Raw genomic sequence first — 19,772 nt, forward strand, 5'->3', positions numbered from 1 at the left:
GTTTTAGTTTCTGTACAATTGTATAATAACTTCGTAATTTTTTAATTAAAGTGTTTAATTGCTTTCTTTATTCAGCTATTAACACTGAGATCAATATTTAGTTAGCTTCTCCCTATTATGTTTTTTGTTTGTTCTGCTCTTAAATTATTTTCTGTTTGTTTCGGAAATGTAAGAGTGAAATATTAATACATTTCAGTTCAGTCCAGTGATGCCAGAAATTTTTCAAAAACAATTCATAAATGTCCTAATCTTTTTCTTGAAAGTAGAAACTGCAAGCTGCAGTTTAAAATACACACTCACATACACATATATCACCACCATCACAACATGGTCCAACATCCCAAAAATTAATGCTGGGTTATAAACTAACAAAAGGAGCCTTGGTGGCACAGTGGCTAAAGCACTCAGTTGCTAACCAAAAGGTTGGCGGTTTGAATCCACCAGCCATTCCACGGGACAAAGATGGAACAGTCTGCTTCTAGAGATTTACAGTCTTGGAAAGCCTATGGGGCAGTTCTACTCTGTCCTATAGGGTTGCTATGAGTCCAAATCAACTGCACAACAAAGGATTTGGGGTTGGGATTTATAAAGAAGAAATTTGGGTCCAAATTCAAAGAAATGAAACAGAATTTTAAAATATAGGTTCATAATGGCTATTATAAAACATGTTATACACTTCTCACATGTTTAAAACCAAGGTTATTAACAAGGATACCAATGTGTTTCTCTTTAAACACCCATTTGGCAGATTGAGGGGTGACTCACAATTATGTTCTTGTCAATTAAGAAACAAACTCACTATAATATTATTTGTTTTGAAAAATCATTCATATGAGGCAGGTTTCCAAAGAAGGCAGCTAAAAGTTTCTAGAATGTTGAAAGCTTCTTTACAAAAAAATAGGCCTGTGGCAAGTATTTGGAGGAACAGCACAAAAGTAGGGCTTTGGAGTAGAAGAGAAAACATCTTAAATACATAACCAAATGCTTTCTTGAAAATTAGTCTAAAACTAAATGACCAAAAATGTAAGTACTATATCCACAGTCTAGAGATGTAAAGATTTTCCATAAAAATGAATGAGTACAACATACATAGATTCTGTAAGCACAGCAAACCCTAAACTAAAAATATTGAAACTAAAAATATTGTTTTAGCTGGTAAAAACATTTTTTATATGTAAGTGAATTATGGTGAATTTCCTAACTGCCTGAAATGCATACTGAATTGAAACAAACAAAAAAAAATCCTGTAAAATTTATATGTTTAAATGAGAAATTAAAGTAAACAGGGAAAAAAAAATGAACACAGTCTAAAATTGCTCAGAAAAGCAAAGCAAGTATAATTTGTAGGAGATACAATGCTTTTGCTATACATGGAAAAATCTAGATACCCTAAGGTTGTATTCTAGGTCTTGATAACAAGCTCCTATAAAATCCTTTAACTAGTCCACAAACGTCCCTACCTCTGAGGTAGGTTACTGTTTTAAATGATAAATTATGGTGTCCAGAGGAAATGTTACCTGGGCCTGGCTATAAAAGTGCCTCTTGGCCTACAGAAGAAGAAACACTAGTTCACAGCCACATTATACGTTTTGGGTAGATTCCACCTACCTCAGGAGACCTGACCTCTATGCAGGGCAATACTTTTCTGGAACAGGGCTCTCTAAGAGTACAGAAGCCAGAAAAATCTCTCAATTGTCTGAATTCCTATTGCATTCTCTCTGTTCTTCAACAAATATTTTCCCAGCATTTCCTACTATAAATCTTCATGCAGTCCTTTCTCTAGCAAAACAGATTGGCCATTTCTAGGCACCAGGCTTTCCTAATTCATGCCTTTGGTCACATTTCTCCTTCTGCCTAGACAATCTTTCCTTCTTTCCTTCACTCAATCTCAGTGTCAAAATCATTTCCATCTTTCAAATCTCAGCTCCTACTACATTTTTCCTACAAAGTCCATCCTCCCGCTAAAAGAATAATTACCCTCCTCTGAAGTCCTCCAGCATTTTTGTGTGCTTCTCCTATGACTGTTATCCCTTTTCTACCTAGGTGTGTAAATGCCTTCTAGAATTGGATTGCAGTTCTTAGCCAGGGGACTGCCTCAAAGTCACCTGTAGAGTTTCTTTCTTTCTTTTTTTTTAATACACAAATGCTCAGGTTGCAACCCTCACAAACTGTACCTTAAAAAGTACATTTGAAAGCACCATTCCTGCTAAGAGCTATCAAACTTAAGTGTCATAGCTCCTTGAGGGGATGAATTGTGTCTTACTTGACTTTAACCCTCCCTCTTTATTACATAGCTGTGAACCCCCAACACACACAAAGCGTATCTTGGTGCCTTGATCACAGCATGGGCTAACATGACTTTTAAGAATAACTAGGAGCCTCAGACACAAGAGGAATCCACACTCACTCGAATGATCTTTTCCACGGGCCTCCACGGATTCTCATAAGTTAGAATAGGAGAAGGGCAGGAGAGAGCCCTCCTCAATGGCACATATTTGAACCTCATCCTCCTGACCATTTTCTCATTCTAAACAAAAGCCTTAAGCCACTGAGGGAGCAATGAACCCTCATGGGCCTGGGATCACACAAAGATGAAAAGCAGAAGTCTTCCAAACCCAAGACCCTCACAGATATTTAGGGCAAAGTTTGATTGCCAAAAGGTGGTGTGATAGGTAAATAAAGGCCACCCGCCTGAGGCCCATGTGCACAGAACCCACCTAAAACTACGGTTGGACAAGAAGAACCGAGAAACCTCCATTCTGTACCTACTACAAGCCTCATATCCAGTAAAAAGCAACAGCAGCCTACTGCTGGGAGAAGAGCAAGAGTACAGAGAGAGACCCTCCTCTGTGGAACAGGCAAGCAAGGATGGCTGAAAGCTGAGGATGGAGTTGAAACACTGAGAAAAACCCTCTGGCACTACAGACCCCACACTAAGTACAAAATAACATCAGCCCACCATTGGAAGAAGTTGCAAAATGGTGCACTAAAGGTGACTGTAGCAACAAAATCCAAACCAAGCTCAATCACTGACTGATTCAACCACCCACACCTAACAGAAACAGTTACAGGAGTAAATATTACTTAGTACACTCTATACTGTTCCTCTACAAGCACTATTTAGTGTTCAATTGAAAATTACAAAACACTCAAAAAAAGGCAAGTTAAATAAAAACCCACTGTCAAAAGATAAAGTAATCAACAAATCCAATATCAGAGAAGACCCAGATACTGGAAATATTATATGCTGTTGTTATGTGCCATCAAGTCGATTCCGATTCATAGCTACCTTATATAGAAACTTTATATAACTAATATATAGAAGCTTTAAAATAACTAGAATTAATATGTTACAGATTCTTCTGTGAAAGGACACAACAAGACAGATGGGGGATTGTAGCAGAGACATGTAAACTACAAAGAAAAAAGAAAATCAAATGGAAGGGCTAGAAATAAAAAAATAGGACATAAGAGATGGAAGAACTCATTAGCTAGGCACATTAGCAGTCAGGACATAGTTAAGGGAAAGAACTAGTAAGCCTGAAGAGAGGTGAAAAGAAATTATCCATACAGAAACAGAAAGGGTGAAAAAAAGTAAAAAGAAGAGAACAGAGGATCCAAGAGCTGTGGGACAATATGAGATGGTCTAACATACATATAATGGAATCCCAGCAGGCAAAGAAATAAGCTACAAACTGGAAGAAAATATTTAGAAAACATATGGATGAAGGACTTATACCCAGAATACAAGAGTCCTTGTGGCACAGTGGTTAAGCACTCGGCTACGAACCAAAAGGTCAGCAGTTTGAATCCACCAGCCACTCTGTGAGACAAAGATGTGGCAGTCAGCTTCCTTAAAAATTTACAGCCTTGGAAACCCTATGGGGCACTTCTACTCTGTCCTGTAGGGTTGCTATGAGTCAGAATTGACTTGACGGCAATAGGTTTGGGTTTTTTGGTTTTATCTAGAATAAATAAAGACCTTTCACAACTCAGTAATAAGGAGGCAAAACACACATACACACACACACTCAATAAAAACTGAACAATGGATTTGAACAAACACTTCTCTAAATATGACACTAAAATGACTAAGAACGTGAAAAGATGCTCAGCATCATTAGTCACTAAAAATGCAAATTAAAACCACATTCACATACCATTACACACCCACTAGAATGGCTAAAATTTAAAAGACTGACAATACCAAGCATTGGCAAGGATGTGAAGGAACTAGAACTCTCATGCACTGCTAGTAGGAAAGGAAAGTTGTACAAAGTTAAATATAGTAACCATATGATCCAGCAACCCCACTCCTAGGTAGGTATTTACCCAACAGAAATAAAAACGTACGTGCGTACAAAGGCCAGTACGTGAATATTTATAATAGCTTTATTCACAATAACCAAAAACTAGAAAAAATTCACATGTGCATCAACTGGTAAACAAATAAAAAACTTATAGTACATACATACAGAGGGATAGTAGTCAGCAATAAAAAGCAACAAGTTATTGATACAGATAACAAAATGGATATATTTCAAAACCATAATGCTACATGAAAAAAGTCAGGCATAAAAGACTACATACTGTATGATTCCATTAATATGACATTCGGGCAAAGGCAAAATTACAGGAACAAAGAACAGTTGAGTTGTTGGCAAAGGCTGGGGTGCGCAAGAGGGTACTGATTATAAAGGGTCACAAAGAAACTTTTGAGAGTGATGAAAGTGTTCTCTATCTTGATTGTGGTGATAGTTACACATCTGTATTCATTTGTCAAAACTATACACTCAAAAAGGGTGAACTTTATTGTGTGGAAATTAAACCTCACTAAATGTGACTTTCAAGAAACTGTAAATCATTCAGCATGATGTAAATCTGATGCCCACTGAAAATATATCATTCTTATCTGGTGACTTTCTATAATCCTTGGGGATATAATTATCTCAGTTCCACTTTGGGAATCATGGGCCTAAGTAAATTCTCACAGATAGTTGATTTATGAACAATTTCAGCTTTAAACAAGTGCTTTCTAGCCTGAGTTTTGGACATCCTAGAGAGCAATCATTCCTTGAGGAATATAAGTAAACCATACTCTAAATACAAACTAAAAACGAAAGTTATCATTAATACTATGATCAAAGACAGTGTCAAGGATTGAATTGTGTCCCCCCAAAATATCTGTCAACTTGGCTGGGTCATAATTCCCAGTATTGTATGATTGTGTAATCTGATGTGACTTCCTTGTGTGTTGTAAACTCTATCACTATGATGAGGTTATATGTGATCTCCTTATACGTTGTAAATTCTATCACTGTGATGAGGTTATACTGACGAGGTTTACAAGATTAGACAGTGTCTTAATCCAATCTCTTTTGAGATATAAAAGAGAAGCGAGCAGAGACACATGGGAACCCCATACCACCAAGAAAACAGTGCCAGGGGCAGAGTACGTCCTTTGGACCTGAGGTTCCTGTGCCAAGATGCTCCCAGACCAAGGGAAGACTGATGTATCACAAGGACCTTTCTCCAGAGTCAACAGAGAAAGCCTTTTCCTGGAGCTGATGTCCTGAATTTGGACTTGTAGCCTACTGGACTGTGAGAGAATAAACTTCTCTTTGTAAAGCCATCCACTTGTGGTATTTCTGTTATAGCAGTACTAGATGACTAAGACAGACAGTTTCATATGATGTGAAAACTGAACTGTAACTTTGCCAGTGTCAGAATCAAACTCTGATTCAAGCTACTGAGATGGTTTATCAAAAGTTCAGTAAATCAGGGGACATCTAGGTTAACCGGCATAACATAGTTCATAAAGAAAATATTCAACATCTACTTTGGTGAGTAGCGTCTGGGGTCCTAAAAGCTTGTGAATGGCCATCTAAGATACATCTATTGGTCCCAGCACATTTGGAGCACAGGAGAATGAAGAAAACCAAAGACAAGGAAAACGTTAGTCCAAAAGACTAATGGACCACATGAATCACAGCCTCCACCAGCCTGAACCCAGAAAAACTAGATGGTACCTGGCTACCACAATCGACCACTCTGACAGGGATCACAATACAGGGTCCCAGGCAGAGCAAGAGGAAAATGAAGAACAAAATTCAAATTCACAAAAAAAGACCAGACTTACTGGTGTGACAGAGATTGGAGGAACCCCCAAGACTACAGCCCCCAGACACACTGCTCAGAACTGAAGACACAAAGCCCACATTTCAGCCAAAAAAAGATTAGACAGGCATATAAAACAAACAATAACACATGAGGAACATGTTTCTTAGTTCAATCAAGCATATGAGACTAAATGGGCAACACCTGCCCAAAAGCAAAGACGAGAAGGCAGGAAAGGACAGGAAAACTGGATGAATGGATACTGAGAACCCAGGGAAAGGGAGAGAGTACTGATACATCGTGGGGATTGCAACTAATGTCACACAAAAAATTTGTGTATAAAATTTTTGAACGAAAAACTAATCTGCACTGTAAACTTTCACCTAAAACACATTTAAAAAACAAAAAAAAGTTCAGTAAATATTTCTCTCAATATTTTCATCAACCTCTTAACTTTCTGAATCCAGCCACAAAGAAAAAATATCTATCAAATCATGCAAGTCTCTTCCTTCCTGGAGTTTTTAACTGAATGCCAAAATTCCTAAATAACTAATAAGTCTTAAAAAAACATGCAGATGATCAACACTTTAAACTTATAAAGTAGAAAATTCAGTATATGAGCAAGGACAGAAAAAAATGATTAAAAATCCATAAAGCCTCTATTTTTTTTTAAATTGGCTACACAACCAAAAATAACCTATTAAAAAGCTTCTTAGCATGAATGCATCCCAATCTCTAAAATTTCACAGGAAAGATAAATGCTTAGTTACCATTTAGTAACCTTACTGAGAACATTTCCAACAGAAATTCCAAGGGTATCTGTGATGCGATTAATTACTTTTGCACGTGGCCTTTCTAGCCATGGGCTTATAACTCCCACCCAGGTGATTGTGCGATAGGGTAATTGTGGCCTACACCAAAGGGACTGGTCAGTTTTGCCTTAAAAGAGAGCCAGTTCCAGAGCAGAGGGAGGGGCCCACCACCACCAAGGAAGGACAGACGAGAGGAAAGATCCAGCAGCACAGACCCAGAAGCAGGAGATGGCGTGGTAGGTTTTCCAGCCCAAGAAGAGAGAAAGCTGAGTGCCTCTGGGGAGAGACTGAGGGACAGGGAGAGGTGTGCCTGCGAGCACAGCTGGGTAGAGGCTATCCTGATGGAAGAACTGTATCCTGAGTGTTCCTGAGCCTGAACTGTAACTGTTACTTCCCTAATAAACCCCATAATCGTGAACGTGGTCTGTGAGTTCTGTGTGGCCATTGCAATGAATAACTGAACCCAGCAGAGAAGCAGAGAGTGCTGCGGGAGAGACAGTTGGTGCCAGCATTAGTAAAGCTAGCAGACACAGCAAGTATGTCTGCCCTCTGCCTCATGGGAATCAGCACTGGGTTCCTGATCTTAGGTTCTCCTTTCCCCCTTGTGAAGATAGAGGTCAGACACTGCCCCCATGCCGTTTTTACAGTATCAGATGTTGGAGTACCTGAAATACATGTTTTTAATTGTCATCAATTCTCTTCCTTTCTCATTCTTGCCACAGCACTGGGTTACCGTGGAAACAAAAAGTAATGATTTTGACAAGGCTTTATAGTGCCTCGAACTCCTACCCAGGCAAAGTACTTAACCTGTTTGGAGAATCCTACCAGGAGCAATCTCATACCACCTGGTTGTATCTTTTCATAAACCCTAATATACTTCTGGCAATACAAATTTAAGGCTATTTTTTAACCATTTGGTAAACATTCATCTCAGAAGATCCTGGCAGAGAGTAAATGAAGAGCAGCAACCTTATGTATCTTCGTCTATAAGAGCACAGTCTCATTTGCTAAATACCATTATATATGGCTCTTTCACATATAACTATATGATAAAACATAGTTGTTTTCACTTCCTTAACATTTGGCCATAGCACCTGCTCATCAAAAATTTTAATAAAATGAAAAATTCCTACATAGCAAATGCCTTCACTAGTGCTCATTTATTTTTATTTCTATAAACAGGCCATTGAGGTAGTGGTATTTACATGTATTCAAATCTTGCCTTTCCCTCTGCCCCTCATATATCCATATGTCTCCCCCCCTCACTTAATTGAGGACTCTGTTCCAATGTCACGTATTCAGAGAGGCCATCTTTGACTACTCTATTGAAATAGCACTTCCCATCGCTCTCTAGTTCCCCATCCTGTTTTATTTTTCTTCAAAGCATTTAGCATTACCACATTGTATTTACACATCATATAAGACAGACATATAGACATATATTTTATTATCTGCTTTGCCTCACAGAATGTTATTTTTATGAGGGGAAGGACTTTGTTTTGCTCACTGCTGTATCTCCTCTGCCGAACACAGTGCCTGGTAATGGGGTAGACTGGGGTGGAGCAGCGTGTATTTACATATCATATAAGACAGACATATAGAGATACATTTTATTATCTGCTTTGCCTCACAGAATGTTATTTTTATGAGGGGAAGGACTTTGTTTTGCTCACTGCTGTATCTCCTCTGCCAAACACAGTGCCTGGTAATGGGGCAGACTGGGGTGGAGCAGGGTTGGGTGAAGTAGGATGAGGAAGGAAGGAAAGAGGGAAGGAAGGAAATCTTCTTATAATCTAACATATCTGACAGGAGCCTGCACTGTGTTATGATTTTCAGGATGGGTAAGAAACAGGAGTGAGTAGTAAGAGTCCTAAGAGTAGGAAGAATAAGATTCTTTCTGCACTTGGCTGAAGAAAGAGTAGAAGTTGAAAAGGGTATGTAAACCTGTATAGCAGTGGTCCTCAAACTTCAGCATGTACCAAAATCACCTGGAGGATGTGTTATAAAACACAGATTGCTGGGCACCCCTCTCAAAGTTTCTCATTCGGTAGGCTGGCGTACCAAAAAAAAAAAAAATACCAAACCCACTGCTGTTGAGTCTATTCTGGCTCAAAGCAACCATTTAGAAGATAGTAGAACTGCCCCACTGGGTTTCCAAGGCTATAAATCTTTACAGAAGCAGACATCCACATCTTTTTCCCACAGAGCAGCTGGTGGGTTAGAAACAACGACCTTTCAGTTAGCAGCAGAGTGCTTACCCATTGCCCCACCAAGCCCTGGAATTTGAGTACTATGCCTCTAAAGGTTCTCTGTGGGAGACTTATGGCTTACAGTGGTTCTCAAAATGTGGTCTCCAGGCCACCAGTATGGTCATCACCTGGGAACTTGTTAGAAACACAAATTCTTGGGTCAGTAAGTCAGTAATACTAGTACCAGTTGTCACTGAGTCATTCAGACTCGTGGCGACCCGATGTGTGTCACAGTAGAACTGTGCTCTACAGGATTTTCAATGGCTGACTTTTTGGAAGCAGATCACCAGACCTTCCTTCCGAGGCACCTGTGGGTGGACTGGAACCTCCAACCTTTCAGTTAGCAGCTGAGTGTGTTAACTGTTTGTACCACCCAGGGACTCAAAGTCAGTGACACCCAAGGTAAAATCTTGGCTCTATCACTGCATAAGCTTTTAAATTATTTACAATCCCTGAGCCTGGATCCCTGATTCCATGAAGTTCAGGGAAAATTGGGCCAGAGTAAGTTGAGCTCTCCATGTTTCTAGGTTAAGTGGACACTGTGAGCAAAGGGATGGGGACATACATGCACCTGACACAGTATGGAGCCCTGGTGGTGTAGCACTTAAGAACTCAGCTGCTAACCAAAAGGACAGCAGATCAAATCCACCAGTCACTCCTTGAAAACCCTATGGGACAGTTCTACTCCGTCCTACAGGCTCACTATGAGTCAGAATCAACTCAACAGCAACAGTTTTGGTTTGGTTTGGTTTTGGGACACAGTATGGGAAAGGGAAAGGTTTTGCCACATAAACTAAGAGCAGAAGGGAAAGCTTAGCATAACCATGTAAGGTCTTGAATGCCATACAATGGAGTTTGGGTTCTAACATCTCTGGACCAAAGGGTTCTAAAATTTTTTTTTAATGTGACTCATAATAAGAAATATATATTACATCATGACCTCATACTCATATGTAATATATCTAGCTAGCTAAATAAGCAAAGAGAGATATACAGATAAAACTGAAACACAGTTTCACAAAAATACTCTCATTACAGATGTATTATGATATTTTCCATACTATTGTATTGCGGTTCTTCTTTTCAAACACTAGCAGGAGCGCTGGTGTTGCAATGGTTAAGCACTCGGCTGCTAACCAAAAGACTGGTGATTCGAATCCACCCAGTGGCTCCGGGGGAGAAAGACCCGGCAATCTGCTTCCATAAAGATTACTGCCAAGAGAACCCTATGGAATAGTTCTACTCTATCATATGGGGTCACTATGAGTCGGAATTGACTTCACAGCACCTAGCAACAACAACTGTCTTCAGCTGCGAAGTTAATTTCTCTAAGCACAATGAGTTGCTTTTAACAGAAGAAAAAACCACAGCTATAGGCAACAAGAAAACCACTGAGGGAACTAGGGCATAAGATGACATCAAGAGACAAAAATATTTTAAAAATAAAATCACTCAGGTTGCCGCACAGAGCCTGATTAGAGGGATGGGAAACTGGAGACAGGAGACTGCTGCTCTGGTGCTGAAGCGATACAACTAGACTTGTCAACTCCAATGTCACTGCTGAACTCTGAATAAGTGGTTTTAGTGGAGTGATGAATACGGAAGCTTGACTGCAACTGATCAGGAGGTGAAAAAAGAATTCTGCAATTATGGTCTAATAGTTTTCTTCATAATTACAGAAAATATTCTTATAATTTTAGAGCTGAAATCTAGACCAACTCATTCATTGACAGATGGAGAAAGCTAAAGTTGGAGATAATGACATAACAGTCTCACATTAAGTCCATTCCTCTTTTTAAATGCATTCTAACTTTCAGAGGCAACAACGGTGCTGCCATTACACATTAAAAAAAAACAAAATAATTATTCTGAGAAAATAAAAATCATTCTAAATTACTGAATTATGCTAAATTATGCAGAAACTATGTGCAAAATGGAATTACTATTCTTATAGCTAAAATTGTTAAAAGGTTCCCTGAAGATTGACTTTCATTCAACAAACACTATTGAGCACTGGCCATGAACCAAGTGTTTGTGGCACAAGACATTACATTATTCCAAATCAGAATTACTTATTTGCTTATTAAACACTTAAGTGAGAACTTATTATAAGAATTGTACAAAACACTGCTCAGATATATATTTAAAAAATTTCTTACATTCAATTCCTATCCGGAAGGAGCTTATAATTTAATATCAGAGCTGATTAAAAGCATTTCATATGACCACAATCTACAACCTAAAATGATCCCATACAATAGAAACTCACTAGTTTGAAACAAGTGGGAAAAGAAGAGAGGATTTTCCACTATTAGTATAAATATCCAAATGAGGTGGTGACTTGATAAAGTAGAGAAAAACCATGGGCCTCCAGGCAGGAGACCGGGGTATGGTCTGGGCTCTGCCATCAGCAGGCTGTGGGCAAATCACCTCACATATTTGAGCCTCACCTTACTCACTTAAAACAGTAAAATGTTGGCCTTAAGTAGTTCCTGACATGGATATCCATCACAGTCATCTCCTCTGAAGCTTTCTAAAAATACCTGATGCACAGGAACCCCCTCAAAACTATCCAGTCAAAATATTTGAGGATATAGTTAAAAAAAAAAAAAAAAAAAAGGCTCTTTAGATTATTCTGACCTGGTTCCTCAATCAGTGATCAGAGTCACCTCTCAGAGTCTAACCCTAACATTCTGATTGGACGAAATGTAGTTTTGTTATTTTTTAGCCAAAACAATCATATAATCAAAATCTCTTAAAGTAAGACTCATCCAAGTATTTCCAGGCCTATAAAAGTATGTGAAAAGTGATAAATACCAGTGAAGAAGGATAAACTGCTTGCCACGCAATTTATTTTTAAAGTACAAAGTTATGCTTCAAGCCAGTATATAAAGAAGATGCTAAATAAAATTATTATTTACTTTGAGTCTGGCAGCTCAAAATAGACCCACTGGCCAAACCCTCAGGAGGTGGGAATGGTTACATGGGAAAACAGACCCCTGGAGCTTGCTTTTGATACTTCTCCCTCCTCCCTTTCAACACAGGAAGTTAATAGTTGGCTCACTTTGATTTAGGAAAGGCTCTGATTTGGAAAACAACTGTTGGTAATGACTTCTAGGCAGGAAATTTACTATTTTATAGGACTTCTTGGCAATGTTTGTATTGAGCTACAGAGATGTATGTTATTTATTGTTCCTGGGGTTGATGGAAGAAAGAAAAAAAATTTTTTGAACAAGTCTGTAGAAGTAGTTTGACACTGGGTGCAAATGTAGCCTTGTTGAGTTAATGGCAATTGAGGACTTTATGTGGTACTTTGGGTTTCCTTAAATTTTTCTCTGATTAGAACAAGACTATAATAGTATGAAATTTTCTCAGTCTCCACTCCAGCCAAATTAAATGTTTATGTTTTTTGACTGTTGACTGAGTCCACAAATCTCTTGTAGGTGAAATTAGCTCAGTGAAATTCAATTTAAGGGAACTAAAGCACATCTGGATAGTTTATCATAATCTTTAAAAGGTGAGATGGTACATCATCATCGAAATAAAGATGAATAACTACAGAGAAAACCAGTGTTTTAGTTAGTTTTCTTTTTGTTTATTATTTTCTTTTAAAATTCCAAATCTGGAATTCTCACCTGTGTTCAGAATGTGAATATGATATTTTACTTAACTTGGACCTTCCAATGATTTTCATTTCCCTGTCGTCGTCATTGTTAGGTGCAGTCAAGTCGATTTTCAACTCATAGCGACCTGATGTGCCACAGTAAAACTTCCCCATAGGGTTTTCTAGGTTGTAATCTTTACAAAAGCAGATCGCCAGGTCTTTCTCCCTAGGATCTAACATTTCCGCAGCATCTCCAGAGTTGTCCTCGGAATGCCTCTTCTCACCTCAAGGATGAGATGTAGGCCTGTTTCTAACTAGTAACATAAGAATGTTGCATAACTTCTCTCTGTTATTTTTTTTCAAAAATGCAAAAGATTATATAAAGTAACTCTAAGATATCATGAGTCTAATATTTACAATTAATTTTAAAATCAAGACATTTCCATGAGGAATCTAGAAAAGAATATGGACTCTAGAGTCCAACAATTTGGTGTTGTCACTAGCTAAATGATCATGGGCATGTCAATGAAGCTCTCTGACATAACAACACCTCTTCATCATACTGGTGATAGGCTCAAAACGGCATCCTGTACACACAAGACTCCGTGAAGAGTCAAGTATTATACGTGTGTTCATTGCTGGTGTTTTAAAATTTATTTTCCAAGCAAATCTGCAAGAGACTTTGTCTCTGGCCAGTTAAGATTATCGGTAATACACTCTTACAGATTGGCTTCAAATCTCAAAGATACAAAACTAAGCCCATTCCTGCCACACCTGAATGGACTGGTTATGAATACTGGGTGTTCAGCTCTCCAGCAGAACAGTTCATGTGTATAGCAGTTGTCCAAATTTCTCAGAAGTATTCATTTTTTTGTATCTATATTAGTTTCAAGCATCAGCTTTAAAATGCTGAAAATAGCAACAAGGTTTGATTAATCTCAGGGTTCTAATTTACTAGGAGAAAAGTACAGGAAGAGGTGAAGAAAAAAGTCAACTTCTCTGATATTATTTTCTAAAATGAATACCTTATTTAACATGTTATAAAATGTGTATGAACTTACACCTTTCATTTTGCTTCTGCTTTTTCTGTGTTTTACAACACAAACAAGACAAAAATATACTTAAGAAATATTTGCTAGAAATAAAGGCAATACAAACATTGAATAAATGTAAACAAATATGGTAAGCACACCTACACAGAAATCAGCACATGCTATTTTTAATCAAAACCCCAAACCACCATGGCATTTTTACAGCTTATAACTGAACAGGACCTTTCAAACCAGTGCCCCCACTCGAACACTGAATCACTTTAAGGTTGATATAAGTAAAATCATGATCTAATGTAATACCAACACCTAGCTGTCATAAAATGTAGATGGCTCTTTGAAATCATCCCCTCATGGGTAAGGGATTCACAAAAAAATCTATTCGCTTTCTTAAAAGTGATGACATTCCAACAAAATATGGTCATTTATATTTATTTATTTTCTTATCTTTATTATGTGAAAAATACTATCAGGTACCCTTTATATATTTCTATCAATCTTGTTCATCTCAGACTTTAAATTCCTTGAAGCCAGGAATCACAACTTTCTCATGATTAACAATGGATCCAATATGTCAATGGGCCTCATGACCAAAAAAAAAAAGTCTGAAGATAACCCCTAAAGACATAAAAAAAATTCAGTAGTTGAGCAATGGTACTGGGAATCCTTCAACACTGATAAAACAAAAAAATCTAAAATTATCAATGAAACGAGTAAGTTCTTTTATCAAAAGAAATTTGCAGTCCAAAGATGTGATGAAATAAAGATGAACACAAAGCATATAAATTTCTAAGTACTGGAGAAGGTACATATAAACAATCAAACGCCAAACATCCTCATGCCGCACACTGAAGAATTCTGTGGGTAAATTCTCTGCGGTTTTCTTAGAAAAACACTGTTTAATATCTATTTACCAAATACAAATGTTCTTAATTCTCATTTCTTCACACGTGTTTAAATTTATAGTTACTACTAAAAATATTATTATAAGTCTGCATAAACTTTAATAAAACATTTTCCAACTTTTTAAAGCACAAATTTAACACCAATACAACATGTACCAGTCTTTATATTTTTACAATTACAAATAAAGTTAGGATAAGGATCATTTATTAATAAAAGCAGCTAACAGTGCTGAGAATATGCCAAGCACTATGCTAAGCATGAGCTTTGTAAGTATAAACTTATTTAATCTACAAATCAGTAGTGTCCCTATTTCACAGGGGTTATCTGCTTTACCCACAGTCACACAAGTGTAGAAGACATGTTTAAATCAAATCAGGTCCAGAGCTAAGCTACCACAAACCAAGGTATTTTTCATTAAATATCACTATCACTGACATCTTTCATCTATAGTACATAATAGAAGCTTGGTTCTTTTTAGTGGTTCTAACCAATAACTATAAACCATACTTTCTCATTTGGTGCTTGGAACCCTGGTGAGTTGGGGAGGATTGTTGTCAGGTTAGTGTCAGAAAGGGATATATAGATGTGTGTGTGCGTGTGTGTTTATTTCAAAAGTACTAGAAATAGAGGCTTCAGAGATGTTAACACTTCTTTGGTACTGCCAAAAGCAAAATTCCGCTTTAGCTGGCCCCTTTTTAGGAAGACTTCCCTAAGGCCTCACCATGTGTACCCTAAAGTACTATCATAGCACTAATCACACCGCACTGTCACTATTTTATTGTTCTACTTCCAACTACCCTCTGCCTTTTCATCTTTGTGCCCCCACCACACACAATGTTATAAGAAAATGGTAAATTTGTACCAGATTCTGGCCCCAGTGGTCTGACTGTGGATCTGATCCAATACTTCTTATATTCAGGGGTATACTGGGTTCACTTCATTCTAGATCACTTCAGTAACTGGGCCTCAGCATCGAGAGATGAGGAAGCCTGAAGAAGAGTTTCAATGTGCAGCCCTCCCTGGCTGCAGTATTAGACAGTGACTAAATTATTAGTTGTTTAAAGTCCACAATTTGAATCTGGGCTCTGTCATTCACTTCCTGAGTGACCAAGGGCAAGATTCCATTTCTTGGATCCTCAGATTTGTCATGTATAAATGAGTTAATTCAAAGGACTGTTATGAGGATAAAACAGACATAATATCTGAAGGCATATTATAGTCACAAAGTAAGAGTCTAATAGATGTTAGGTTTTGCTTTTCTCTAAAGAGACAAAAAATTCACCTTTTACATTTCTGAGATTTGGGTTCATCCTTGTAACATAAGGGTTTCTACATACATTATCTCCAAGATTCTGACCCCTTTCTTGCTAGTCTATAGTATATGCTCCAAATCTAAAGATACAAAACATGAGGCAGTTTAAGAAACACTGGGTATAAAAAGTCAGGTAAATAAGAGGAAAACTAGGCAAAAATGAACACCATCTGCCATAACAGTGCATAATGCTACTGCTTAAATTGGATTTTCCTTTTATGAGCTATAAATCAAAACAGCACCTTTGCAAAATATTCTAAAAGAACATACGAATGGTTTGCAGTAACAGGCTCAATTTAAGATGTACGATTATTACAAAAATGGTTTTTTTTTTTTTCGGAACTTCCGGCAACATGGCACTCTAGGCAGAAGCACCAGGCCATCCCTCCACAGCAAAGATCTAAAAAACTAAGACTAACAGAGAAGACAGCAATCCTGAAACCCTAAAACATCAAATGAAGAGAAAGAACTCAGCCAAGCACCAAATGGAGTGAGAAAACTGACAGAGAACATAGAGCAAGGAGAGATTCATGCAGAGGTCCCCTATCAGCTAACGCAGTGCGGATCCGCCATTTTGGACTCCTATCAAAGACCAGCAAATAGGGGGTACAAGAAAGCAGCTTCACAGAGCTTCCAGCAGGAGACAGAACAACTGGTAATTGGCGATATACGCTTTCCCACCCCCACCCTTTCTTCACCCCACTCAGCCTCCTCTGCTTCCCGCGGCCACAGTCTCTTGGCCAGGAAGCACCGGCTGCTCGGATTCCACCCGCTTACACTGACCAACTCCCTGAGTGCCATTTGTTGGCTGCTGGTGTTGCTTTTTTCCGCTTCTTTTGATTTCTTCCTTACCTCTTACCACATTCCACTCCTTTCGCTCAAATACCTGGCTCCATGCACCATCTTTGCTTCTTCCTGGGGGATTGCGGAGCTCCGTTTGAGCATGGAACTGCTTCCTGGTCTGGGCTGCCACGCTGGTGGGATCCCAGGGCTTTTGTTTCTTGGTTTGTCTTGAATTGTTTGTTTGCTTTCTTTTCCTTTTCTCTAGTTGGGAGCCCGTTCTGGCTGGGCAGCACTACGTGACTTGGGACCTACCCACACAGCTTGCGCAGACACGCAGAGGGATCCCTGAGACCATTTCTTTTTTTTGTGTGTGTGGGTTTTTTTTTTTCTGTTTTAGGTGGGCTTATTCTTTTCTTTTTTAATTTTGTTTTGTTTGGCTTTCCCTCTTTTTCCCTTTTTGTCTTTCTTCATTACTCAGTTTCTTATCTCTCTATACCTTCCTTCTCTTCCTGTCCCCTGAATACGTGGCTCTGAATTCCTCCATGCCTTCTAGTCACGCTGTATTGCAACACCAGGGAACAACTTCCCCAGACCTCGTACCACACCAGTGGGATACCTGGGAGCTTAGCTGTTCTTTTTTCTTTCTAATTTTTATTTATTCATTCTTTTCTTTTTTTTTTTTTCTTTCTCTTCTCCTTTTTGTTTTTCTCCATTTCATAGCCTCTCATCTCTCCACTCCAACGGCAAGCTCCCCTAGCACCATTTTTTGTTTGTATGTTTTTGGATCCTGTTGCTCACTCCTCTCTCCAATACCCATCTTAGCTCCACACATCACAATCTCCCCCCTCCATTCTGCCTACCTGCACCGTGTGCTTAACATCACAACACCAAGCAGCACAGGCACGGCCTACCGGAACCTGCCCTGTACTGATTACTGGCCTGCCCTGGTAGCTGTACTAAGTGCCACAAACAACCCGTTCCAGTAACTCCCTTCAGCTAGACCTGCCCTGCTGTACCATATCTGAGCAACTGACCCTGCCAATTGGAGAAGGAGGCAAAAAGTATTGTGCCCACAGACAAGCAAACAACAAAGAACACACAGCCCGCCTGCTCAGACACAGGCAAATTTTAAAAAAAGGACGAAACAAACCAATCTACAATCGATAAATGAGAAAAATAACTACTGAATGCCCCGAAGACAACAGACAATATCAAAACATTTACAAAAACAGAAAAGGATGGTTCCAGTAGGCATCCAAAATAAAACACCAGATGACTTTTCAGTGGAAGAAAAGGCACTAGAACGACCTGATAGGGAATTCAAATCTCTAATACACAGAATTATCCAAGAGTTGAAGCAAACTACAGAGAAAAATGAGGAAAAAATAGACAAATTCATGGAAAAGGCAGACAAATCCATGGAAAATACAGACAGAAAATTGGAAGAATTCAGGAAAATGACCAAGGAACAAATTGCCAAAATAAATTCACAACTAGAAATTATACAAAAACAACAATTAGAAATCCAACAGATAAACAACAAGATTTCAGAAACAAATAGTGTCATAGAAAGGCTGAGGAGCAGATTTGAACGGTGGAAGACAGGATCAGTGGAATTGAAGACAAACACTTGCATACAACTCTCTTCAAGGAAAACTCAGAAAAAGAACAAAGAAAAATGAAGAAACCCTGAGCGTTAGGTGGGATACAATCAAAAGCAAAAATTTGCCAGTAATCGGAGTTCCAGAACAGGGGGAGAAAACAGAAAACACAGAGAGGATCATTGAAGAACTGCTGACAGAAAACTTCCCCAATATCATGAAAGATGAAAAACTGGCCATCCAAATAGCTCAACGAACCCCATATAGGATAGACCCTAAAAGAAAATCACCAAGGCATATCATAATCACACTCACTAAAAGCAAAGACAAACAAAGAGCAGCTCAAGAAAAACAAAAAGTCACAAACAGAGGAGAAACAATAAGACTAAGTTCAGATTATTCGGCAGAAACCATGTAGGCAAGAAGGCAATGGGATGACATATACAAAACCTTGAAAGAAAAAAATTGCCAGCCAAGAAAAATATATCCTGCAAAACTCTCATTCAAATAGATGGTGAAATTAGGTCATTTCCAGATAAACAGAAATTAAGGGACTATGTAAAAACCAAACCAAACTTCTGAGACTTATTAAAGGAAGTCCTTCGATCTGAGAACAAACAATCAATGTCAGACCACAGGCTGAATATAAGACACAGGATTGTACCGGCCAGATACCAACCTAGGAAATGAAATCTTAAGGTCTATGCAAAACCAAAAGAATTATAAAAGGATACCAGAGAGGTTAATCTGTAAATCACAACAGCATCAGAATAATAAAAGAGGGAATAAATGGTGTAGATATAGAACCTTCTAATGGAGAGGAAGGCAAGACAATACCAAGTAATACTAGACTACTTCAAACTTAGAAAGATAAGGGTAAATTTCACGGTAATAACAAAGAAAGTTAACAAACATAAAAATAAAGACGAAAAACAAAGTCTCAGCAAAAACAAAAGAAATGAAAAGAAAATCCACAAACAAAAGTAATTCAGCACAAGAGAGTAAGAAGAACAAAGAAATCGTCAGCAGCACAAAGAAAAGCACTACAAAATGACAGCAACAAACTCACATCTATCAATAATTACACTGAATGTAAATGGACACAATGCACCCAAAAAGAGACGAACAGTGACAGAATGGATAAGAAAACAGGATCCATCAATATGCTGTCTACAAGAGACACACCTTAGAAACAAAGACATGAATTTATTAAAAGTCAAAGGTTGGAAAAAAATATATCAAGCTAACAACTGCCAAAAAGCAGCAGGAGTGGCAAGACTAATCTCAGATAAAATAGACTTTAAAACAAAATCCACCATAAAAGACAAAGGAGGACACT

The 19,772-nt window shown here is 38.3% G+C and overlaps 1 protein-coding gene across 4 annotated transcripts in view; it reads right to left on the minus strand.

Moving 5' to 3' along the window:
* The window catches only part of SUPT3H (SPT3 homolog, SAGA and STAGA complex component), a 542,602-nt gene that overhangs the window by 367,763 nt on the left and 155,067 nt on the right, over positions 1–19,772 (minus strand). The window lies entirely within an intron of this gene.

This window comes from Trichechus manatus, unplaced genomic scaffold (assembly GCF_000243295.1).
Source record: "Trichechus manatus latirostris isolate Lorelei unplaced genomic scaffold, TriManLat1.0 scaffold00065, whole genome shotgun sequence".
NCBI lineage: Eukaryota > Metazoa > Chordata > Mammalia > Sirenia > Trichechidae > Trichechus > Trichechus manatus.